The 26,919-nt window shown below is 41.0% G+C and overlaps 1 protein-coding gene and 1 pseudogene across 1 annotated transcript in view; both read left to right on the top strand.

The window, feature by feature from the left end:
* The window catches only part of LOC149243439 (uncharacterized), a 166,071-nt gene that overhangs the window by 56,357 nt on the left and 82,795 nt on the right, over positions 1-26,919 (top strand). The gene's annotated exons all lie outside the window — the stretch shown is intronic.
* On the top strand, positions 11,443-25,226 carry LOC149243440 (small ribosomal subunit protein eS19z pseudogene; annotated as a pseudogene).

Raw genomic sequence — 26,919 nt, 5'->3', positions numbered from 1 at the left:
TGCCCTTTTCCATATCCATACATTCAACAACTGGAAAATAAATTTTGTTGAAAACACAAATTCTAGAAAAATTACAGAATGCTGGAAAATGCAGAAATATAAAAATCAGCACATACAAACAGCCATTCAACACATTTAAACACAGTGATTTTTGGTCAAGGTGACCCTGGAAAAACCCCCTACAACTCTTGGGGAAAACCAGTTCGAAAGCTCCTTCTTATTTCTGGAAAATGCTTTTTACAGTGAGAAATATTCAGCAAAAAATAAGCAAGCAAACTTTTACAACTTATCTCGCTTTCTGTGCCTCACAGCCAACTGGAAAAACTTGCAAACAGCAAAACAGAACAGCAATAAATGTTGTACGGCTTCCTCGACTTTTGCACCCAAATTTCAGCCTTAAATGCTGCTGTACGCCCTGCCTAGAAAAGTGTGCAAGTTGCCATAAATACGCTGTACGGATTTCCTCGATTTGCGTGCAGAAAAATCAGCAGTACAGCTATACGGATTTGCCTCGATTTGCATGCCAAGGTACAACCACTTGCTGTACGGATTTCTGCTCCTCGATTTCTGTGCACTTGTTCTACGGATTTCTAGAAAATTGTGCCCAATATCTGTCTTTCACTGTGTGCTAACTCAGCTGTACGGATTTGCTAAAATGCTGCCTTGGAATGTGTGCCAAGCTGCTGCCTCCTTCTCCTCCCTGTCCAGAAATCTCCCTTGCTCTCTTGCTCTCTTTCTCTCGATCTGCTTATGAAAGAATGAATGACATTTTCCTCCTTTTCCTCCTTTAATCTAACCCTAAGTGACTTTTGGGGAATCCCTAAATCCAATGGCTGAAATAGATTGAGATCTGGGGCTGAGATTAAATGCTCATTTAAATCTCACTTTTTATTTTTTAATTCACCCCACTTTAATAAAGACCCACTTAGTCATTTATTTCCAAAGTCACTTTTCCTTTCTAATTTTACATTGACTTTATTAAAGTCACTTTAAAATTAGACTTTAGTAACTTTATGACTTAAATTCACTTTTAAATTAGATTTGACTTTATAAAAATTATAAAGTCACTTTAGGAGAAAAATTAAATTCTTTTAGACAATTTTCCCTAGGCCAAAAATCAAAGCCTTAGGGAACCACTTGTCCTCCGGTACCAAATTTCAACACTCCCTCTTACCGAGGAAGGTGTTTCTCACCACACCTATCTTGTCTCTGAAGTAGACATGCTTGCCCCGTGGTAAGGCTTTGGTAAGAATATCTGCAACCTGCTCATTAGTGGGAATATACTCAAGCTTCACAACTCCCATCTGAACATAGTCTCTGATGAAATGATATTTGTTCCCGATATGCTTTGACCTGTCATGAAATACTGGATTCTTCGTGAGTTTAATGCAACTTTGATTATCACAGTAAATCATTGAAGGTCTCAACGACTGACCAAATAAGCCAAACAACATCTTGCGAAGCCAGATGGCCTCACAACTAGCTAGACTGGCTTCCATATACTCTGCTTCCGCTGAACTCAATGCTACTGACTGCTGCTTCTGGCTGAACCATGACACTACTGTCGAACCCAACCCAAAACAGCACCCTAAAGTGCTCTTCCTATCAGAAGCACAACCTTCCCAATCAGAATCAGTATAACCTGCCAATCTCACTCCATCCCCCTGCCTGTAGTCCAGACCATAATCCACTGTCCCCTGCAAGTACCGCAAAATGTGTTTTGCAGCCACCCAGTGAACCTTCCTAGGCTCACACATAAACTGACTCATCGTGTTGACTGCAAAACAAATATCTGGTCTAGTGTTGACCAAATACATCAAGGAACCAATCAGCTGTCTGCACAATGTGGGATCTACCAACTCGGAATCCGAAGCATGAAGCTTCTTCCAGTTGGTGATCATCGGTGTCGACATGGGTTTACAATCCTCCATGTGGAATCTGCCAAGGATGTCCACAATATACTTCCCCTGCCCCAGGAAGAAATGCCCCTCCTCCTGGCACACCTCTAAACCCAAAAAGTAATGCATCAAGCCGATGTCCTTCATCTCAAACTCCGCCGCAAGATCTCTCTTGCAGTGCTCTATGAGTCTCTCTGCACCTGTAATGACCAAGTCATCCACATACAACACCAGAATGAGAGGCTCCTCACCTATCACAATAAAGTAAAGGTTCGGATCTGCCTCACTCTTTGTGAAACCCATCCCCTGCAAGTATGTATCTATCCTGGAGTACCAAGCTCTGGGAGCTTGCTTCAGGCCATAAAGGGCCTTCTTTAGTCTGCACACATGGGACTCCTTCCCATGCACCTCAAAGCCTTGTGGCTGCTCAATGTACACCTCCTCCTATGTGAAGCCATTGAGAAATGCAGTCTTCACATCCATCTGGTGGATCTTCCAACCCATCTCTGCTGCTATCGATATAATGGAGCGGATCGAAGTATATCGAGCCGCGGGAGCGAAGGTCTCCTCATAATCAACTCCCTCTACCTGGGAGAACCCTCTAGCCACAAACCTCGCTTTGAATTTCTCAATGCTGCCATCTGCAGCATGCTTTACCTTGTAAAGCCATCTGGAAGTAACCACGGATTTGCCCTCAGGCCTCGGCACCACCTCCCAAACATCATTCTTCATGATAGAAGAATACTCCTCCTGCATGGCCTCTCTCCAGACCTGCTGGCTAGCTGCCTCCTCATAGCTAGAAGGCTCAGAGTCAAGGATGCTGGTAGTCATTGCCATATAACTACAAAACCTCTCAGGTGGTCTACTCTCTCTGACCGGCCTCTTAGGCTCAGCAACAGATGTGGCATCTCTCAAGGTGTCCTGAAGCCACTTCGGCTTCCTCTTCCCTGAGCGTACTTCTCCCATTGGAGAATGAAACTCCTCATCATCATCAGGAGCCTGAACTCTTGAATGTCTGTCTGCTGTCCTCCTGCCTGCACCTGAACCTGTAGAAGCTGAGGTACCGTGTGAACTGTCCATCAGTGGACTCCCTAGTGAACTGCTCTGCATGCTGCCTGGAGCACCACCCCTTTGGCTCGGCGAGCCACTGCTCACTGACGGACCTGACATCCTCATAGATGTACCTCCGGATCCTCCTTATCCCTGCCCACTGGATCCCTGCGACTGACTCAACTACTGCTGAGGGTCTGGCTGATCCAGATACTCTAACTCCCATGATCTCTTAAAGCCCTGTCCTCCTCGAACTTCACATCCCACCTGACAACAACTTTCCTCTGTGCAGGAATGTAAATCCGAAAGGCCTTTGAGGTCTCGCTGTAGCCCACAAAGATACCCTTCTCTGCGGTGGGCTCTAGTTTGGTCCTCTTCTCCTTGGGTATGTAGGAGTATGTAATGCACCCAAAGATACGAAGATGACCAATATCAGGCTTCTTCCCAGAAAAAGCCTCCTCCGGAGTCGTGCCCCAAGGCACGATGCGCACTGCTGTTCTGCAAATAAACAGCTGTGTTGCAGGCCTCTGCCCACAAGAACAATGGCAACCCCTGATTATGTAACATGGCTTTGGCAGCCCCTCCGATGGATCTGTTCTTCCTCTCCGCAACCCTGTTCTACTGGGGGTTGTAAGCAATAGTGAACTCCCTCCTAATGCCTGCCTTCGCACAATAGTCAACAAACTCTCCAAGGGTGTACTCTCCCCCATTGTCCAACCTCAGGGACTTGATCTTCTGACCTGTCTGTGTCTCCACAAGAGCTCTAAACTCCTGAAATTGCTTGAAGACCTCACTCTTGGTCTTCAAGAAATAAATCCAGGTCCTCCTCGAGTGATCATCAATGAATAAAACACAGTACTCATATCCACTCAAGGAAACATGAGACATTCGACCGCTCACATCGGAATGAATCAAATCAAGTATCCCAGTCGCTCTGCTATCACTGCTGGGAAAATGGGATTTGGCAAACTTGCCCATCGCACATCCTCTGCAAGTATCAAAGTGATCAGTACTGAAATCTAGCACACCTGTAGTGATCTCTCGCAAGGTCCTCAAGGCTCCATGATACATATGCCCCATCCTGCGGTGCCAAATCTCACACAGCTCAGAACTGCTAGCTCTGCTGTCGGTACTACTGCTCAATGCCAAAAGGGGCTGGAATGCAAACTTGTACACCTTTGCATGGCGTACACCTATCACTCTAGCCGAATCAGCTAGAGTGCCCCTGAGATACATCAACACCTGTCCTCCCCTGAACAGTACCTCATATCCTCTGTCCTCCAAAGCTGAGACGGATATGAGGTTCTTCCTCATCCCTGGCACATAAAGAACATCTGACACCTTCAAGGGAGGTTTGGAATCCCTTTGAAATGTCAGTGTCCCCACCCCGACTGCTCTAACAACTCTGTCATCACCGAGTACTACCTCTATATCAGTGCCACTCTCTGAAAGCTCTGAGAAGTACTCACGGACTCCTGCGTGAAGCCCCATTGCCCACATACCAGATACCCGAAGATGCTCCACTAATCGAGGGAAAAGCATGCTCCCTCTGAATCTGTGTGGCAGGTGATCCTGCACTAGAGGACTCATACGCAGTGAACGCAAACTCCCGGTCAAAACGATCTGCAAAGTCCTCAACCTCTGCTGAAGCTGCCATGCTCTGGTTCTTCCCCTTCTTCTTCTTCTTCTCCGGACACACAACTGCATAGTGTCCCATCTTTTGACAATTCCAACACTTCACTTTGGAATAGTCCTTCTATGTGTTATCCTGTTTACCTTTACCTTTGCCTTTGCCCCCACCATTGCTTGTGGAAGCCTGCTTCTTCCCTTTGCCTTTCTTGCCTCTTGCCAACAGTGCTACATCCTCATCCTGCTCAACTGGCTTGGCTGCCCCAAGCTGACCTTTCCTGATCTCTGTCTGAATGCAATCATCCCAAAACCTCTCCCATGTGGGAAGGGTCTCACGTGCACAAACCCCATCAGCAAAGTTCATCCATGAATGGGGGAGGCCATTCACTGCAATCCGCACCAATTCAGTGGGTGGAATGACCTCTCCAACTGCTGCCAACTCATCTTTCACATTAGTAATCTTTGTGAGATATCCAGCTGCACTATCATTACCCATCTTAATGGTCTTTAGCTTCTCTTTCAGAACCATTTTCCGGTTCTCATTGGTACTCTGGTAGAGATTGGACAATGCTGTCCACATCTCATGGACATTTCTCTTTCCTCCCACATGAAGAATGCAATGGTCTTTGACTCCGTCTAGAATCAGTCTCTTACCCTTGTGGTTCTTTTTATTATAATCAGCGAACTGAGTGGCATCAGTAGGCACAACACCAGGGTTCTGTGTGGTATGCACCATGATGTCCCAGACTTCTGCCTCCTCAAAGATTCTCTGCATTCTCTCCTTCCAAACGCTGTAATTGGTATGCCCATCCAACCTATCCTCCACCCTCAATCCCAATGACATCTTGCTGTAGTAAAGATAAAACTGTTGTTTGTGAAAAATCAGCTTGCTAGAATTTTCTGAGTAAAAAATCAGCAGACTGTAATTTTCCTCCTTGCTGTCCCAAACTGCACTTCAGCACTCAAGCTCTGATACCATGTAAAAATTTCTCATTTCCCACCCCAGTTTTCAATTTCACCTTATTTCTCCAAATTAGTTAAATGCCCTTTATCATATGCATACATTCAACAACTGGAAAATAAATTTTGCTGAAAACACAAATTCTGGAAAAATTACAGAATGCTGGAAAATGCAGAAATATAAAAATCAGCACATACAAACAGCCATTCAACACATTTAAACACAGTGATTTTTGGTCAAGGTGACACTGGAAAAACCCCCTACAACTCTTGGGGAAAACCAATTCGAAAGCTCCTCCTTATTTCTGGAAAATGCTTTTTACAGTGAAATATTCAGCAAAAAATCAGCAAACAAACTTTTACAACTTATCTCGTTTTCCGTGCCTCACAGCGAATTGGAAAAACTTGCAAACAGCAAAACAGAACAACAGTAAATGCTGTACGGCCTCCTCGATTTTTGCGCCCAAATTTAAGCCTTAAATGCTGTTGTACGACCTGCCTAGAAAAGCTTGCAAGCTGCCATAAATACGCTGTACGGATTTCCTCGATTTGCGTGTAGAAAAAATTGTAGAAATTTCTGTTTTCCCACCCCGGTTTTTAGTTTCTCCCTATTTCTCCCATATAGTTAAATGCCCTTTCCCATAACCATACATTTAACAAACTGAAAAAAATAAATTTGCTGAAAACACAAATTCTGGAAATTTTACAGAATGCTGGAAATTGCAGAAATAAAAATTAGCAGTAATAAACAGCCATTAAAACACATTTAAACACTGTGATTTTTGGTCAATGTGACCCTGGAAAAACCCCCTACAACTCTTGGGGAAAACCAGTTTGAGAGCTCTTCTTTATTTCTGAAAATTGCTTTTTACAGTGAGAAATTTTCAGCAAAAAATTAGCAAGCAAATTTACAACTTATCTCTTTTCCCATGCTTCACAACAAACTGGAAATTACAGCAAACAGGACAGCAATAAATGCTGTACGGTCTCCTCGATTTTCGTGCCCACTTTCAGCATTAAATGCTGCTGTATGGCCCTCGTTTTGCGTGCAGAAAAACCAGCAAACTGCTCCTCGATTTTTGTGCAAACCTCTCCTCGAAAATCGTGCCAAAATCTGCCTTTCACTATGTGCTGAATCAGTTGTACAAATCTGCTCAACTGCTGCCTTGGAATGTGTGCCAAGTTGCTGTCTCCTTCTCCTCCCTGCTCAGAAATCTCTCTTGCTTTCTTGCTCTCCTTCTCCCAATCTGCTTGTAGGAATTTACAGGGTAAGTTCCTCAGAAAGAATACCAAAAGGACACCGCTCACAACCAGATCACAGATCAATACACCAGTATTTTTGACGTGGTTAAAACCCTCAAAGAGGGAAACAGTCCACGGCCTATCCCAACGTGGGTACTACAGGCAATTTATTAATCAAAGAATGAAAATTTACATAAGCTTCTCTCATGCACGGATTACCCGAACAATGACCCTCCATGCGCTTTAAATAGAACTCATGGACCAATCGGGTGTCAAGCCACGGATCAAGTGTCGGTAATACCGAGGAGAGAATGAACCGTCGGATCACTACATATTGTGACCGTCGGATTGTAAGTTACAAAACGTACAACGGTAAAGAAACACACTTTACCTAACTCTATACCTAACTCTATACTAGACCAAGTTGAACTTAACTATTTCCTATGTGTCGGAATATCCTAACATCCCCCCTTAAGAACAACTTGGGATAGGATTGAAGGATTTACAAATATGACACAATAGGAGAAGGAAGGAGGCACTAGAGCCTATCCCCCCTTAGTGACAACTTCTTGAACTCCAAGCATATATCGAAGTTTAGTGAACTTCGCCTCTGTGAGAGCCTTTGTGAAGATGTCTGCAAGCTGATCATCTGTTGAACAATATTGCACTTCAAGAACATGGTCATGAATGAGCTTTCTGATGAAGTGCATGTGTAGTTTAATGTGTTTGCTGCGCTGATGCTGGACTGGATCTTTGCATAGCTGAATGGCACTTTGATTATCACACCAAAGTGTGGTTGGATGCTGCTGCTCAAAGCCAAACTCTGATAGGATCTGACGAAGCCACAAGGCTTCCTTACTAGCTTCCACGGCACCACGATACTCTGCTTCTGCTGACGAAAGAGAAATGGCAGCCTGTTTCTTACAAGCCCATGTAATAGGTCCTGAACCAAGAGTGAAGACATAACCGGCAGTAGACTTTCGATCATCAGGGTCACCAGCCCAATCAGAATCAGTGAAACCAACTAACAGAGGAGCTGCTTTGGCACTGTAATGAATCCCAAACTGTACTGTACCTCGAACATAACGAAGTATTCTTTTAGCTGCTTTCCAATGACTTTCACGGGGGTTTTGCATAAAACGAGCAACAAGGCCAACAACAAAGGAAAGATCAGGACGAGTATGGGTTAAATACAAGAGTTTTCCTACAAGTTGACGGTATAAGGTAGCATCAACTTCAGGAGAAGTACAAGAGACTGAAAGTTTGACTCCAGACTGAAAGGGAGAAGGGGCTGGCTTACAGTCTTCCATGTGAAAATGACGAAGAATATCACAAGCATACTTGGACTGGGAAAGGAAAATACCCTCCTTGGATTGCAAGACTTGAAGACCGAGAAAATAGTGTAAGTGTCCTAAGTCTGTCATTTCAAATTTCTTTTTAAGGCTGGACTTCACATGGTTTATAAGGTTGGGATCACTACCAGTAAGAATAAGATCATCAACATAAAGAACAAGGATGATAAGAGAGTTGCCCACTTTCTTGGTGTAGACAGTATTGTCAGAATGACACCTAGAAAAGCCAGATTCTAAAAGAAAGCTATCCATTTTGGCATACCAAGCCCGAGGAGTTTGCTTGAGGCCATAAAGGGATTTCTTAAGTCGACAAACAAGGCTGGAGTCTGTTTGTATGAAGCCAATGGGTTGTTCCATATAGATTTCTTCCTGCAAGTCCCCATGCAAGAAGGCAGATTTAACATCCATCTGATGGACTTCCCATTTTAAAGAGGCAGCAAGGGAAAGAACAAGGCGGATAGAGTTCATTTTGGCAACAGGGGAGAAGGTTTCAGAGAAGTCAATGCCTTCAACCTGTGAAAAGCCCTTAGCAACGAGACGAGCTTTATGTTTATCAACTTTCCCATCTGGTCCATACTTGGTTCTGTAAACCCATTTACATCTAACAAGTTTGCGTCCCTTTGGTAGAGGAACAAGATCCCATGTATCATTTGTCATCAATGAATGATATTCTTCATTCATAGCTGCTTCCCAATGTGGATGGCCTGAAGCTTCTGCAAAAGTGTCAGGATCATGATTTACTGGAGCTTGAGCCAGTAAAGAAGAGGCTCTTTCAAACTGAGAACGTGTACGTCGCTGATCTGTAGGATCACCGGCAAGATCACCTGCTGCATCCCGAGTAGCACGGACCCATCTTGGAAGTTGAGGATCCTGAGAAGGCGGGGGAGGATTATCATCCTCGCTTTCATCATCTGAAGAAGAAATGTTTTCAAAAGTAGAAGAGATAGGAAGAGGTGGCACATCCGCCGGACTAGGCTCGCAGGCCGATTTATTTTCATCAAATTTTACATCTCTTCTAACGATAACATTTTTGGACTTAAATGGAATAAGTCTATAACCTTTTACATCTTCAGAATATCCAACAAAAGTACATTTCTCACTCTTAGGTTCTAAAGCTTTATGCTTTTCATCTGGAATATGGGCCCATGCTTCACTTCCAAACACACGAAAGTGACTTACATCTGGTTTAATGGAACTCCAAGCTTCTTCTGGAGTGATATTCTCTAGAACCTTAGTAGGAGTGCGATTGATTATATAATTTGCACAATTAATTGCTTCGGGCCAAAAACTAACACTGAGTCCTTTAGATTGCAGCATACAATTAGCCATTTCCTTTAAGGTGTGATTTTTCCTTTCAGCTACACCATTTTGTTGTGGAGTGTATGGAACAGTATGTTGCATTTGAATTCCATTTTCGGTGCAAAAGTTGATGAATGTGTTTTTAACATATTCTCCACCATTATCAGTTCTTAGCTTAAGAATTTGATGTCCAGATTGTTTTTCAACAAAGGCTTTGAAGGCCAAAAATGTGTTAAATACTTCGCTCTTGAGTTTTAAGAAGTATACCCAAGTGCGTCTGGAGAAATCATCAATGAAAGTTAAGAAGTACTTGCAGCCAGAGAATGAAGCAACAGGAAGAGGACCACAGAAATCACTGTGCACAAGCTGTAAAGGGGCTGAGGCGTGCCAAGAGGCACGTTTGTCAAAACTATCCCGATGATGTTTTCCGAGTACACATCCGGAACAAACACCATCTCTGCAAGATACCATAGGAAGACCTGTCACCATATTTTCTTTACATAGATGCTGAAGGAAGCGATAGTTTAAGTGACCAAATCGCTCATGCCAAAGTTTGCTCACTTCATCATTATGAGCAACAAATACTGAGGGAAGATTGGATGACCCAAAGTTGTGAAACTTATACAACCTTGTGGAATCATCAGCAAGACCAGTAGCTAGAATTTGTTTAGGATCTTTTAGATCCTTGATTACAACATCATGAGGTGAAAATTCAACAATTTTACCTTCACCTGAATGAGTTATCTGATAGACAGATAGAAGGTTGCAGGATAAGGTTGGAACACATAATACATCATTAAACTGACCATTGTCTAGATGAACAGTTCCAGTCCCTACAACATTAAGAGATCTATCATCACCAACATATATATTTTTGGTGTTACAATCATTTAAAGAAGAAAACATGGCTTGGTTTTTGGCCATGTGATAAGAGGCTCCAGAATCAATGAGCCACTCATGAGAATGAGAAGAAGAAGAAGATACATTTAATGCATAACCAGACTGAGATGATTGACAACGACATGCAGAAAGTGCCATTCCGGAAGTTGAAGTTGAAGTAGGCTCCACATGGATGTTATGTTTCTTCATTGCGGCTTCCAAGGCTTCCATCTTCTTAAAGCATTTAGATTCTAAGTGGCCATCTCGATTACAAAAGTTACAATGTCTATCAGTCTTCTTCCATTTGTTTTTATTGGTCTTATCATTTTGCTGAAATGATCTTTCATTTTGAGGCTGAGTTGGTTTAGGACCATTCTTTTGAGGATATGACTTCTTAGGATTCTTTGAATTTGGTTGCTGCTGGGCGGCTAACGCTTTCGTGGAAGAGTTTCCAAGATTAAGAAGACCAAGGTGTAAGAGTTTTTCTTGTTCTCTTATTAAGGAATCACAAAAGGAGTCAAAGGAAGGGGCCTTGTAGTCTTTTCCTTGACAAATGAAAGCTTCCCTTGTAGAATGGAAAGTGGAAACAAATACAGAGTAGGCTGGTCCCAACTTAGTAAGGATGGAATAAATAAGGTTACCATCTTCTTTCTTAACTTTAACACCTTCCAAGAGATATCTAAGGGTCTTGAATTTGGACAAGAAATCTTCAATGCAAGAAAAATTATTAGGATCCAAAGTAAGCAACTCATTTTCAAGTTGATGGGCTCTAATTTCATTTTTAATCCCAAAAACTTTAGCGATTTTTTCTAATGCTTCATGAGGAGTCTCAAGTTCTGCAATGTGGAATCTAAGATCAGGAAAAATAGACATCCCTATCAAACCACGTGCTTGATCTTGTCTATTTTCCCATTTTGCAGCCTTGTCTTCATCTTTTGGTTTCTTCTCTTGGTCTGTGGCTATTCTGAAGAGACCTTTACTTCTAAGTAAATCTTCCATGTAGGCTACCAATTGGAAGTAGTTAGTGCTGTCAAGAACAATGTTGCAGGAAGCGCCCCCCCCGGGATCCTAGGCCCGAAGCGCGCCCCGTACGGAAGCGCCTAGGAAGCGCCCCCGGAAGCGTGCTTCCGAAAATGGCGAAGCGCGCTTCGGCCTTTTTAATGCGCTTCCTGGAAATTAGGAAGCGCCGGCCCCGAAGCGCGCTTCGGATGGCGCTTCGGGCCTCCGAAGCGCAGCGCTTCGGAGCGCTTCCTCCAAAACCGTGCGCCCAAGGGAAAAAAACCTCATTTTTTAATTTTTTTTTTAAAGTTAACTTAAGTTAGCATTGAGGGGGTGGGTTAGGGTGAGGTTAGAGTGAGGTTAATGTGAGGAATGAAAAGAATAAAGCCCCCATTCATTCCTCATTTTCTCACTTTGAGTTTATGAGAGTTGGAGAAGAGAAGAGAGGAGAGGAGAAGAGAAGAGAGGAAAAGAGAGGAGAAGAGAAGAGAGCTTGGAGGAGTGAAGAAGGAAGAGCAAGGAGAAGGAGGAGGAGCTTGGAGCAAGAGCTTAGAGGACTTCATCTACAAGAGCTAAAGAGGTAAGTTCAAACCCCAAACTCCCTTATTTTTTGTGACAATTTTTTTGTATTTTTCTCCTCCCTCTCCTACTCTTTCCCATTGTTTCTACTTGCTCCTTTATTTACAGGTTGTCCACCACCTATATCCATATTCCAAGATGGTGTTCTTTTGGCTTCTATGTATCATTCCACTCTTGGTTCTAATGATGGCAAAGGTGAATAGGAATAGAAGGGAAGAAACAGAAGAGGGCAGTGGTGATGGTACCAATATGAGTGACCCAATGTATGATGAGGAGGAAGGGTTTGAAGAGGAAGGGGATGAACTTGAAGGGGACACTGAAACACAAGATGGGAAAGCTACATCAACACCCTTGTGGAACTATGTGACCAAACTTGATGGGGGAAAGGGTGGTGGATCTTACAAATTTGTGTGCCCTCATGGTTGTCATGGAGGAAAACCATATTGTGGTTCATATACCCGTCTGAGGAGGCATCTTTGTGGGGTGCTGGACAGTGATGAAAAAAAGGGTTCTGTGGGGGTACAAATTTGCCCAAACATTTCAACTGAAGAAAGAAGAAAATACATCCAAATAGAGATCGCTGCACAACAAAAAAACAAGAAACAAAAAACTCATTCTGAATCAAGTGCAACCTCTAAATTTGGTAGTTGCTCATTTCCTCATGGTACTTCTGCAAGCTCTGGAGGTAGAAGAACAATAGGGGATTTCCTTAATGTTGCTGGGAGGGATGATGTGGATGGAAAGATAGTCCGTTTTCTTTGTGCTTGCGGTGTACCATTCAATGTGCTTCGCTCTCCCTATTGGCATGAAATGGTAAAGGCCATCAATGAAGCCCCAAAAGGATACAAGGCCCCCAACTATGAGAAAGCTAGAACAGTGTTATTAGAAAGAGAAAAAGCTAAGGTTGAAAGAGCTTTGACACGTTTTACAAATGAGTGGGTAGATTCTGGGGTATCCATTGTATCAGATGGGTGGACAAATATTAGAAACCAACATTTGATAAATGTTCTTGGTGTTTCTTCTAGTGGTGCAGTATTTATTGCATGTCATGACTCCTCCTCCATCACTGCATCTGCACAAAACATTGCAGATCTCCTATTGAAATCAATCAAAGATGTTGGTCCGAATAATGTGGTTCAAGTGATCACAGATAATGCAGCAAATTGTAAGGCAACAGGAAAAATTATTGAGCGTACTCATCCACACATCTTTTGGTCTGGGTGCCTGGTTCACACATTGAACCTTTTGATGCATGATATTGTGAAACACAGAATGTGGGTGGATTGCTGAGGTTTACAGGAAAGGGAAGCAGCTCATTAAATTCATCACAGGGCATACAAGGGTAAACTACTTCTATGGCACTTACTCCAAGTTGCAATTGCTTAAAATTGCAAAGACAAGATTTGCTAGTTATTACCTCACCTTTAGGCGGCTAGTGAAGGTGAGACAAGCTTTAACTAATCTGGTGTGTGCTGAAACATGGGATGAAATTAACACTGATACAGATGGTGCTAATGCAGTCAAGGACACTGTTCTTGACAGTTACTTTTGGTCACAGGTTAAATATGTTTTGCAATTCACCAAACCAATTTATTACATGATCAAGTTTGCAGATTCAGATCGACCAGTAATTGGGGAGGTGTATGAGCAAATGGATAGCATGTTGGGGCAGATTAAAGACATTGTTGAGCCTAGAGATACCACCTTGTACAATTATATTCGTGTAGAGGTGCAAAACCGATGGGAAATGCTAAATATTCCATTGCATGCATTAGCATATGTTTTGACACCTAAATACTATCATCCATCATGGCTTTCAACACCAGCACCTGGGGGGGGAAGCAGGAGAAAACCACACCAAGATAAAGAGGTTCACGAAAAATATATGGCTGCATTGAGTAAATTAATCCCTGATGAGGAGGACGCTGCATTGGTACGGAGACAGGTGAGCAACTATACGCTCAACACTGGTCCATTTGGGAGCATGCATGCAATTAAAGATCGAGAGACTTTTTCTGCTCTTGAGTGGTGGAACATGCATGGAGGGGGTACTCCACTTCTACAGAGTTTGGCATTGCGGGTGCTATCACAGGTGGTAAACACTTCTTCTGCAGAGAGGTGTTGGAGCTCTTATTCTTTCATCCACAGTGTTAAAAGGAACAGGTTGAGTTTAGACCGGGCAGAGAGCTTGGTTTATGTTCATTACAACTTGCGATTGTTGTCCCATTACTGTGAAGATGCAAAGTCTAATAAAGACTTGTTGATTTGGGACAAGAATCCAGAGGAGCCCAATTTGGAGGATGGAGTGTTGCGACTAGAGCAATTAGAGGATGCTCTTATCCAAGTATGTCCATTGTGGTATGAATTTTCCAATTTTCCCTTATAAAGCATTTCTCTAATTCATGTTTTTAATTTTTTTGTTAACTAGTGTTTTTTTTTTTGCATGAATTTTTTGAGCGATTCTAGGATGATGATGACCGTGTTGATATGCCACCACCCCCACCCCCATCTGGTCCCTTGGTTCCTAGGTTCCATGGTTCAACACCAACAGCAGGGGGTTCTTCTTCATCAGTTTCAGTGCCACGACTTACACAGGCACCATCTTCTTCATTTCCACCACGTGGAGGCCCGCCACCACGTTCTATTCGTGGTGGAAGGAGGAGAGATTAGTAGATATATTCACAATCTACTACTTTTTGTCATAGATTACTCATTAGACTTGTAGACTTGTGAATTTGAATTTTGAACCTTTTTGGCTTGGCGGTGAACAAGTGACATATTTTGTAAACATTATTATTTGAATTTTGGACATGACAAATGTTGACAGTCGCTCACTTGCTAGATAAATCATAATATGCTCTATGTTTTATGTTTTATAATATGCTTAAATGTTTTATGTTTTATAATATGCTTAAAAATTTGATGTATGTTTGTAATAGCTAGAATATAGATGATTGTTGTACATACTAGTAACTACAATGGAATCATGGATGCCATATCTATCTTGATTTATGCAAAAATATGCATGTTTTCATGTCTTCTACAATTAATTTGGTATTTGGGATGTTTGTTTTGAGTATAAATGCAAAAAAATATAAAAATATATATATATATAGCAGACGCTTCCGCGGACGCTTCGCTTCCTAGATTTTTGGAAAATGACGCTTCCGCACTTCCGCTTCCGCTTCCGCGCTTCCGCTTCGCTCCCGCTTCGTGCAACATTGGTCAAGAATGACTTGGCATGAACTTTCCATTTTTAAAAAAAAACTGAAGCTGAAGATGCTGAAAGTAAGTGTTCCAATGGATAGATCTCGAAAAAATAGGCGGTTTTAAAAAAAACGGCTCTGAAAAAGGCTTCCGGATGAAGAAGTTATGGCTTTTTGAAAAAAAATTGTTGACGTTGCCGGCAAAGTGCGCGAATGTGCAGGAATGAAAAAATCCGCCCCCACAAAATGGAGACTTGAACCCAAGACCTCTACTCTCTTAAAATAGCTTTGAACCAATTGATCTATACAAAAAATTTGAGAGAGAGAGAGAGAGAGAGAGAGAGGGGGGCCTTGGTTTGCGTGCTTGCCTTGAGAAAGCTCTTTTTCCCTACAAAACACAAAACCCAACACGAATATGCAAAGAAAAACGAACCTTGCGGCTCGAAGTTAGCTTTAGCCAAAAAAACTAGAAATTTTTTAAAAAAAATCTCAAAGTTAGCTTTAGCCGAAAAACTAAATATTTTTCTCAATGTTTCTGATTTTCCGAGATCACACTAAGGTGCAGGGAAAAGAGCATACGCATGAGAAAAATCCTTCCTTTCTGTTTCTGATTTGCCCAGATCGCACAGAGTCGCATGGCAAAGAGCATACGCAGAAATGAAAGGTATAGATCCGGTTAAAAAAAAGGCTAAATAAACCGAAACCGAAATAAGCAGAGAGAAAATAACAGTAAACTGCAAAAAACACTGTATACCTCCCGATCTGAAAAATGACGCAGCTAGGGCTACCGGAAACCTTTTCGCGTGAAACGAAAGGGGTTCCTCACTGGAACAGATGCTCCGAACGCAACAGAGCAGTCCTCTCGGCCCGAAAGCAGTCAGAAACAGCAGATCTAGGAAACGACAGCCGCATGCAGTTCTACCGGCTTCAGATTTGGATCACCAACGGACGCGGCCCTCAAATAGCTCTGATACCATGTAGGAATTTACAGGGTAAGTTCCTCAGAAAGAATACCAAAAGGACACCGCTCACAACCAGATCACAGATCAATACACCAGTATTTTTGACGTGGTTAAAACCCTCAAAGAGGGAAACAGTCCACGGCCTGTCCCAACGTGGGTACTACAGGCAATTTATTAATCAAAGAATGAAAATTTACATAAGCTTCTCTCATGCACGGATTACCCAAACAATGACCCTCCATGCGCTTTAAATAGAACTCATGGACCAATCGGGTGTCAAGCCACGGATCAAGTGTCGGTAATACCGAGGAGAGAATGAACCGTTGGATCACTACATATCGTGACCGTCGGATTGTAAGTTACAAAATGTACAACGGTAAAGAAACACACTTTACCTAACTCTATACCTAACTCTATACTAGACCAAGTTGAACTTAACTATTTCCTATGTGTCGGAATATCCTAACACTGCTCATGAAAGAATTGAATCGAATGTGATCTTTTCCTCCCTTAATATAACTCCAAATGACTTTTGGGTGATCCAAGTGACTTTTGGGTGATCTCTAAATCCAATGGCTGAAATAGATTTAGATCAATGGCTGAGATTAAATGCTCATTTAAATCTCACTTTTTATTTTTTAATTCACCCCACTTTAATAAGGACCGACTTAGTCATTTATTTCCAAAGTCACTTTTCCTTTCTAATTTTTCATTGACTTTATAAAAGTCACTTTAAAATTAGACTTAGTAACTTTATCACTTAAAGTCACTTTTAAATTAGATTTAACTTTATAAAATTATAAAGTCACTTTAGGAGAAAAATTAAATTCTTTTGGACACTTTTCCCTAGGCCAAAGATCAAAGCCTAAGGGAACCACCTGTCCTCCGGTACCAAATTTCAACAAAAATCAGCAGTACAGCTGTATGGATTTGCCTCGATTTGCGTGCCAAGGTACAACCACTTGTTGTACGGATTTCTGCTCCTCGATTTCTGTGCACTTGCTGTACGGATTTCTAGAAAATCGTGCCCAATATCTGCCTTTCACTGTGCTAACTCAGCTGTACGGATTTGTTAAAATGCTGCCTTGGAATGTGTGCCAAGCTGCTGCCTCCTTCTCCTCTCTGTCCAGAAATCTCCCTTGCTCTCTTTCTCTCAATCTGCTCATGAAAAGATGAATGACCTTTTCCTCCTTTAATCTAACCCTAAGTGACTTTTGGGGAATCCCTAAATCCAATGGCTGAAATAGATTGAGATTTAGGGTTGAGATTAAATGCTCATTTAAATCTCACCTTCTATTTTTTAATTCACCCCACTTTAATAAAGACCCACTTAGTCATTTATTTCCAAAGTCACTTTTTCTTTCTAATTTTACATTGACTTTATTAAAGTCACTTTAAAATTAGACTTTAGTAACTTTATCACTTAAAGTCACTTTTAAATTAGATTTGATTTTATAAAAATTATAAAGTCACTTTAGGAGAAAAATTAAATTCTTTTGGACACTTTTCCCTAGGCCAAAGATCAAAGCCTTAGGGAACCACTTGTCCTCCAGTACCAAATTTCAACATAAGCATGCTTGGTTTCATACTGGATCATATTGTGTCATAAACTTGGGTAATGTCTTGAGGGTTTAGTCTAAATGTGTATTTCTCCTTTTAAGGGTTTAATTAATTGTAATGATTTGATGTAAAAATATTTTAGTGCATGGTCCTTTGCAATCAGACACCATGGCTAAAATATTTGAGGGTGGAAAAATAATTAAATCCCCTCTAGAGTCAATTAATTAATTTTTTTGGCAAAATTAAATAAAAAATTAAAATCCTAAGCTAGAAAATTTATTAATTTTGAGTCAAAATAATTATAGAGAAATTAATTTCTCTCCAAGTGGAAAATAATAAAAAATTGGTCAGTCAAAAGGAAGTCAATTTTTGGAGGTCCTCCAATAAGGGAAAAATGGATATTTTAAGAAAAGTTTAGCCCTTGGACCTTGGTGGTTAAGTAAAAGTCAATTTTTTGAGGAAATTCATCCAAAATATTAATTTTTGGATTAAAAAAATGGTTTCAAAAGAAATTCGATTTTTTCCTCAAAAATAAAAATTTGACACTGGATACTAAAAGAAGATCAAGTTATTTTCGACATTCAATATTATTTTGATGAGGTTCAAGCCAACTAGCTGTTATTTTCTACTTGGAGGGATTTTCTCTATATAAAGAAGCTATTGAGCTTCTATTTACCATCTTTGGATAGAGTAATTTTCTATTGATGTATTGAGCTTTTGCTCTGCTGAAATTATTTTTCTCAAAATAGAAAGACTTTGGGGTTTCATTTCATGGTGTGCTTCTATTTGCTGATCTGTGATACGTGCTAGTTTATGTGTTTATACCCTATATTATGCTGAATATTACAAACTTTTATTTCATTTGTTGGTGATAAAAACATTCTATTGGTACAAGTTATCTTAGGTGATCTGATTCACTATATGATATAACAGTTTATTTTAAGATTGAATAAAGATTTATAGGTATGCTATCCCTTGGGCTCCAAGTTCAGAGATTGTGGGGAAGGGCCGACTTTGTTTGAGCTTCAGTCTTTCATTGTGATGAATTATTTTGCAGGAGGGTTTTGGACAGTTATATTTTTCGAAATTATTCATCCATGAAATTTATTTAAAAAATTCTCAAAAAATTTATTTGATCCTGGGATACAAAAATTTGATTTGCTAATGAGAGCTAACAATTTTATTTTGTAAATATTGTAGATATTTGTAAATTATTCTAACCCTTGTATTTTAGAATTTAAATATTTTAATTTTGTAGCACTTGGGGTTTTGGGAATTCTTTCAATTCATTTTTTTGCAGGTGAATCCTCAAGCCACTAAGAGAAATCGATTTTTTTGAAGAAGCTAGCCCTAAGGCTAGGGTTTGGAGGGTTTCTTTCATTCAAGTATGACGTCTAGCCTTCTTTAGCAAATTCATTTGGGGTTTTGAGGTAGATTTAGGCCATGAAGGAAAGATCTACCCTCTAGCCTCCATCCAAGCTCAACGTTTAGCCAGAAAAGGAAGATGTTGGCCCCACAAGGTAAAATTGTTGACGTTTTTGTGGCATTTTTTTGTGATTGCAGGGGTTTCAACTTTTTTGTGGGCCTCCAAGGCCTAGCCGCTACCCTTTCCAGCCTTGTCGTGGCCTCCTTTTCCCTCTTCAGTGAACCCCTAGCTCTTTTTTCCCTTGTTGCAGCCCTAGAAGGGCCTTAACCTTGGACGACAACCCTTATAGGGCCTCCTCCTAGCCCTCTCTGCCCTTATTGGGCCTCTTTTACCCCTGCCGCAGGCCATTAGGCCTCTTTTCCTTAGGCCGCAGGCCTATCTCCCCTTATCGTGGCCTTGAAAGGCCTCCTATCCCTCTCGACAGCCCTTGTTGAGCTCTCTTTTGCCTAGCCGCAGCCTCTTTGGGCCTTGAAGCCTTAGTCGTGACCCTAATCTACCCTTTCTCCCTTCATCACTTGCCTTTCTTGCCTTAGCATTGCCTTCTTCTAGCCTCTAACTCCTCATCGTTGACCTATTAGCCCTTCTTCTAGCCCTCATTCAATCATTGATGTGATTAGCATTGGTATTTATCTCTAGTAATTGGTTTTGCAAGTGTTTCAAGTCTTTTTGGTGAGCTAACTTTATGTTTGCAGGAAGGCATTCTCATTGAAAGCATATTCATTCATCTACAAGGCCATTTGGCCACTTGGTTTGCCTCTCTATCCCACATTCTCATCACTGTTTTTATACACAATTCCGAAGCATGTTATGATAAATGGCATGTTAATGACATAAACACCTAAATCAAGCCTTAACGCATTGATTGTTCACCTAAAGAAATAAATATTGGTCTTGTGTTCGCATTGGTGGTGTTGCACAATTTTTTTCAAAGTTCCAAGGAAGCGGAAGTACCAAATTTTTTCAACATGATCAGAACATCTATCAATAGTTTATGTGTCATTATAAACCCATTTTGCAAGTTATGTAATGGAAATGATGCTAGTAAGACCGTGAATGTATGTAACAACCTAGGTAAGCCTATTATTTTGGCGAGAGTTTCATCCTAGGAGGTTTTTTGTCTCACTGATTCATTTGTGTTTCTAAACACGGATGGTCGGCAAAGTTTTTCCCTCCAGCCTCACCCCAAAGCTAAGGTGAAATTCTTCGTCAAAGTCTTAGGTGAGTCCTAGTATTCTAGTCAAGTTTTATGTAAAAGTGATTTCAGAATAATTTAAGCTAATTGGTTAAATTATTTTATTACAAATCACTTGGTCTACTAGATCATATTGTGTCGCAGATTGGGTATGTAATTTGAGCGTCTAAGCCAAACGGGTATTTCCCCTTTGAAGATTGAAATTGTAAATCTTATGTAAAAAATATTTTAATGCATGGACCGTCATACTTGGACACCATGGTTAAAATATTATAGGGTGGAAAAAATAATTAATCCCCTCATGTGTCAATTTATTAATTTTTTTGGCAAAAAATAAATTAAAATCCTAAGCCAGAAATTTAATTAGTTAGAGTCAAAATTAAAATGCCTTAGGAAAATTAAATTATCCAAGTGAAAAATTCGTGGGTCTTAAAATAATTAATTTTTGGAGGTTCTCCACCAAGGGATTATTGGATATTTCAAGAAAATTTGGACCCTTGGGTCTTGGTGGTTAATGTTGATTTCTGGTGGCATCAGATGTGCTCTAGCCTTGAAATTTGGAGGAAAGGCTAAGGCATAGGAGATCTCCAAGACCCAGAAACCGTTTTGAGAAATTCCACCTGGATGAGGAGTTATTAAAATAATTAATATTTTTAATGGGTTCCTAAGTCTAAACTCAGGAAAATAAAAATATTAATGGGTATTAATAGAGATAAGGGTGAGAAGCTTCTAGGAGATGAGGATCAAGTCTGTTTTAATCTTAGCCGTCGATTAGAGACTTAATCTCGACCATTGATTCATCAACAGGGAAATTATAAGAGAATACTTGAGGATCATTTGGAGACACACCAACAAATACTCAGTATCTTAGGGAAAATCGATTCTCAAGAGAAGGAGATCGATTTCAAAGGGAGAGTTGCGGGGTGAAGGAAGAGGAGGGCATCAGTAGCAGTCAGTGACTGAAGAGGAGGTGACACAGGGATAGTGAGAGACAACACAGAGAAAGATGCAGTCCAGAGGAGAGACGCTGACATAGAGGGACGCAAATCCATTCAGAGCCACACAGAGTGACGCAGAGGTGATGCAGGAGTAGGGAAGGGTCTCCAAATTGTCAGTAAATTTCAAAAGGAAAGTATCAGGTGTTTTCTTCTAGTTTCTCTATAAAATCATTCCTTGTAAAAGCGACTGTTGTTGTAGATTAATAAAACCTTCATCTGCTGCACCGATTTTCCCACATTGGCTTTTTACGGGGACAATTGTCCAAAAATAACCATGTTGATGTGATTGGTTCTTGTGCATGTATTTTTCTCTATGTAATTATGTGATAACCGCAGTAGAATTTATTTAAAATTTGCTGAAGTGATTTTGTAAATAACTTATGGTGAAGAATAAGTAGGTGAAATAAATCAGTTGCTGCAGTAGAATTTCAGTGTAGAAATTTTCACAGTTAAGTCAAAGTCAATTTTTTGAGGAGATTAACACAAAATAATTACTTTTGAGCTCATTAAAATGAAATTAAATGAAAAATTTGAAAATTCTTCAAAAATAAAAATTCAACTTCCTAAGTTTAGACTTGGGGTCCCATTAAAAATAATTAATTATTTTAATAAAACTATCTCCGGGTCGAATTTCCCAAAACGATTTCTGGGTATTGGAGAATGCATGTGTCTAAGCCTCCCTGCAAAATTTGAGACATAGAACACATCCGATGCTACCAAAAAATTAACACTCTCTCTTAGTGAGGAATGTTCTCTAGCAATGCAACCTGCTAAAGCATCACTCTGTTCTGTAACATCTCCTTCTTCGCTGCTGATATCTGACATCCTGTCCACCAACTACTGCGCAAATGCTACATCTGTACTGCTGTTGACCCTGCCACTGTCAACACTGCATCTTCACTGCAACTTCCTCTCAAATCTACATCCGTGCTGCTGCCGGTCTTGCATATGTACTGCAACCTTCTCCAACTGCTGCTGCTGCTACTACTGCATCAACAATTGAAAAGCATCCCAAATTACTAAACAAGTGTTTAGTATGATGCATCTCATTGCTGGAGTCTGACTATTGCTAGTCTCTATGCTGACCCTCTGAAGCCTCTGTGTTGTTGCTGACCTCTGCTCTGTGCCATCTGCACTGATGCCAACTCTGCTTTGCGCTGCTCAGTCTCTTGCGCTACTAGCCTTGTCAGGCCAGGTAGTAACTCCACAAATTAATTCATGTTATTCCTTTAGGTAGGTCTTTATTATATACATGAGGGAGACTGTTCACTTCATCTCCCGATGACTGTTCATATTTCTTATTATTTATTTACATCAATTGTATTTATTCACCCAATCCTGATGATTAGGTGTCAACATTCCCCCCCTTAATCTGAAGGGATGTTGGTGAGTCCAAGCATCATTTTGAATTGTTCAAGCTTTTCTCTTCCAAGCACTTTGGTGAAGATGTCTGCAATTTGCTCATTAGTGGAACAATGACGGAGATGGATTGTCTTGGCCTCAACATGATGTCGAATCAGATGATATTTAGTATTGATGTGCTTCGTTCGATCATGGAACTTTGGGTTCTTGGCCAACTTTATTGCAGAGGTATTGTCAATCATGAGTGGAGTTGATTGTACTTGTTTTACTTGCAAATCTTCAAGAATTTTCTTGAGCCACACAATTTCTTTTGTTGCCTCAGCTGCTGCCATGTATTTTGCTTCTGTTGTGGAATCTGTTGGAACTGATTGTTTGCGTGATCTCCATGAGACAGCTCCTGATCCAAGACTCATAGCATATCCTGAAGTAGATACCCCAGTTTCTTTGTCTCCATCAAAGTCTGAATCAGAGTATCCAATCAAACTGAAGTCGTCCACCTGTGTATACTTGATTCCAAAGTCTTGAGTTCCCTTCAAGTACCTTAGAACTCTTTTTGCAACAGAACAATGTCCCTCACAAGGCTTTTGCATAAACCTGGAGAGGATTCCAATAGCAAACGAAATGTCTGGTCTAGTAGTAGTTAGGTAGTTGAGACTTCCTACAAGCTATCTATACTTTGTTGCATCCTCAAATTCTTTTTGCTTCAATAGATGTGAGCTTTAAGTTTTGTTCCATTGGAGTAGTAAGAGGATTGCATTCTGTCATGCCAAACTTGTTCAACAGATCTCCAATGTACTTCTTTTGAGAAAGAAATATGGACTTTGGATGTTGAGTTATTTCAATACCAAGATAGTAATGAACATAGCCCAAATCAGTCATTTCAAAACTTTTCCCCAATTCCTTCTTTATGGATGCAATGTAGCTTTGGTTGTTCCTTGTCATCAAAAGATCATCTACATATACCGCAAGATATACAACTGTTTTGCCAACTTTCTTGACAAATCAAGTTGCATCATCAAGATCATAATGTTTGAAATTGAGTTTCAGAAGATGCTTAGTTAGTTTTGCATACCACGCTCGCGGTGCTTATTTGAGGCCATACAAGGACTTCACAAGTTTGCATACTTTATGTTCATGTCCTTTCACATCAAATCCTTCAGGTTGGGACATAAAAACATTCTCTTTTAGATCTCCATTCAAGAAGGCAGTTTTTACATCCATTTGATGGACTTTCCAACCGTTCTGAGCTGCTAGGGCAAAGAGTGTTCGGATGGTAGCCCATTTTGTTGTGGGGGCAAAAGTCTCTTCATAATCGACCCCTTCCTTTTGTGAAAAACCTTTTGCCACAAGCCTAGCTTTGTGCTTGTCAAGTGAGCCATCAGCTTTATACTTGTTCTTGTAGACCCACTTGTAGCCAATTGATTTGGATCCTAATGGAGGATCAACTAGCTTCCAAGTGTCGTTCTTTATGAGGGCATCATACTCCTTTTGCATCGCTTATTTTGTAATTCAAGAGTGAAGAGTTTAATCATGAGTTGAACAAATTCAAGTGCATAATGTGAGTCATAGAGTTCTTTCAGCTTTTGAAAGGCTTCGAAAGCAGTTGATAATGGCGAAATATGGTGACTCACCTCTTCATTTACAGATGCTGTGATTAATGCATAAGCTTTGTTGTTCTTATTTTCCCAAATGGCGATCTCTTTGTCTGAGTTAGGCTGTTCTAGTTCTTTGTCTCCGTATCCAATGCACACTGCTTTCCACAACTCATTGAAAATGAGGGTGTGTTTTATCATCCGGGACCATTCAGGATATTTCTCCTTGCTAGTGAGAACTAATCCCACCATGGATATGATTGAATGCATTGTGTAACAAAAAAACTTCTGCTGCAAAATTTTACTCATAATGGGAAAAAATATAATTCTGATATGACTGGACAACAAATTCAAATGTCAAAACGCAAATGTCATGGTAAATACACAAAATTTTACAGCGTAAATACCAACAGCGTCCCCAGTATATTTAGCTTTGAGCTTCTGCGTTCAACTTCCCTCTCAGCTATTCTCACATAAAATTAGCCAGCAAGCATATCTTTTATGTCAATATTCCAGTCAATACTCATTTGAAACGTATCGAGAATCAACTCCAACGACAGGGTAAAACCCAATGCAGAGAGTACTCAAAAAACTCGCAGGTATCAGAGCTCGTGACAGCTTATGCTGCACATCTTAAACGATCCAGCAAGATTGAGCTTCCACACTGGACGGACCTTGTAAAGACAACCACTTTCAAGGAACTCGCTCCATATGATCCTGACTGGTACTATGTTAGAGCAGCTTCAATGGCAAGGAAAATCTATTTGAGAAAGGGTATCGGAGTTGGAGCTTTTTGTAAAATTTATGGTGGTCGTAAAAGGAATGGTTCACGCCCTCCTCATTTCTGTAAAAAGTGGATCTATTGCTCGACATGTACTACAACAATTAGAGAAGATGAATATCGTTGAGATGGATCCCAACGGTGGACGGCGTATCACATCTAGTGGTCAGAGAGATCTTGATCAGGTTGCTGGTCGTATTGCGTTAAAGCAATGGAGCAGTGTTAAATATGGGACAACGTTAAAACCAGGACAACATTAATACTTGAAGCATATATGGGAGCAACATTAAAACTTGAAGCATATGCCAACACCAACCTTTAATCTACGCAGCACAGATTTCAAAAAAACTCAACGCTCATACCATAGATACTTGCTCATTGCTTTGTGCAAACTGTGCGCTTACGGTGTTGGTTGCTATGTGCAAATTTGGGCGTTTCTCTGTGGGAGCTGAGCGTTCATCATAGAGATTCAACGCCAGGAGTTGGGCGTTCATCATAGAGATTCCACGCCAAGAGTTGGGTGTTCATCATAGAGATTCAACGCTCCTCTTCTGGCATGTCAGACCGAGAGATGTTACACCCATACAAAAAAACGTGCCAACAATGATTAGAGAGCGCAGGGAGGACAATTATGAACAGCCCAGGGAGCGCAGAGGGCGTAGGCAATGGTTATGGCAGAGAAAACTGATGCAAGGAGTTACAACTAATTTTAGGAACTGAGGCCTTGTGCTCTGATACCATGTCAGGGCAGGTGGTAACTCCACAAATTAATTCATGTTATTCCTTCAGGTAGGTCTTTATTATATACATAAGGGAGATTGTTCACTTCATCTCCCGATGACTGTTCATATTTCTTATTATTTATTTACATCAATTGTATTTATTCACCCAATCCTGATGATTAGGTGTCAACAAGCCTCGACAACTTTCACTCCGACACTCCTCTGCACCAACTGACACTGGTCCATCCTGCTACTACTGATCTGGGCTCCTGTAGCAAGGAATTGATCCATGAGGTGGGATCCTCAAGGATCCTACCCCTCTGTAGCTCTTTTGAACTACAACTCTAAATCAACGCACCTCCCTCGTGGAGGTATCTCAACTGTCATGGCAAAGTCATCCTCCTCAATCTTTGTGGCTGCAACTTTCGGATCATGCTTCTCATCTTTGTCCTTCTTTCTAAGAGGACACTTTGTTGCGTAGTGACCGATTTCACCACACCTGAAGCATTTGATCTTTGAAACATCTTTCTTCTTCTTCCGTTGCTCCTGCTGCCCCTTAGATGGGAGCGCTGCATTTTCTTCCTCGTCCTTGGGCCTCGACCCACTGCTGCTACTTCCGTCAAGTTTACACTTGACCAAGTCCCTCCTCAGCTCCTCTTGCTTAAGAGCTGCCCACATCTCATCCCAGTTTGGCAAAATCGCCCTGCCCAGGATGCTCTGGACAAAGACTTACCACTCCTCAGATACTGAATTTAGAGCTAGTCTTACCATCTTGGAACCTTGAGGTGTTGACCCCACAGCTGCCAACTCATGTCGGGTCTCTTGAAGCTTTGCAAGGAACGGATCAATGCGTTCCCCCTTTTGCATTTCATAGAGCTCATCTTCTGCTCCAATTACATCTTCTGCTGCTTGGAAGATCCTTGATATAGTATCGACAATGCATCCCACATCTCCTTGGCAGTGTTTCTGCCAACGATGTGATAGAGTATATGATCCTTCACTTTGTCGAGGATCATTCTTTTTGTCTTCACCATTTCTCCCTTGTAATTCTTGAGTTGATCTGGATTTGTGGGCTCAGCTACCACACTGTCGATGTAGACTTTGAGAAAATGCTCATCTAGATGGCATGGCATCCTTGCCTTCTAGATCACATAGTTGGATGCCCCATCCAACCTATCTCGATCTATCAGTCCACTAGCCTGCCATCTCTGCTAATTGAATAAGTTGAATA

This window comes from Pinus tabuliformis, chromosome 8 (genome assembly GCF_031772625.1).
Source record: "Pinus tabuliformis cultivar Carrire ecotype Pingquan chromosome 8, CPIR1, whole genome shotgun sequence".
NCBI lineage: Eukaryota > Viridiplantae > Streptophyta > Pinopsida > Pinales > Pinaceae > Pinus > Pinus tabuliformis.
Note: the sequence above shows the minus strand (reverse complement) of the source record. Positions and strands in the feature narration are given on the sequence as shown.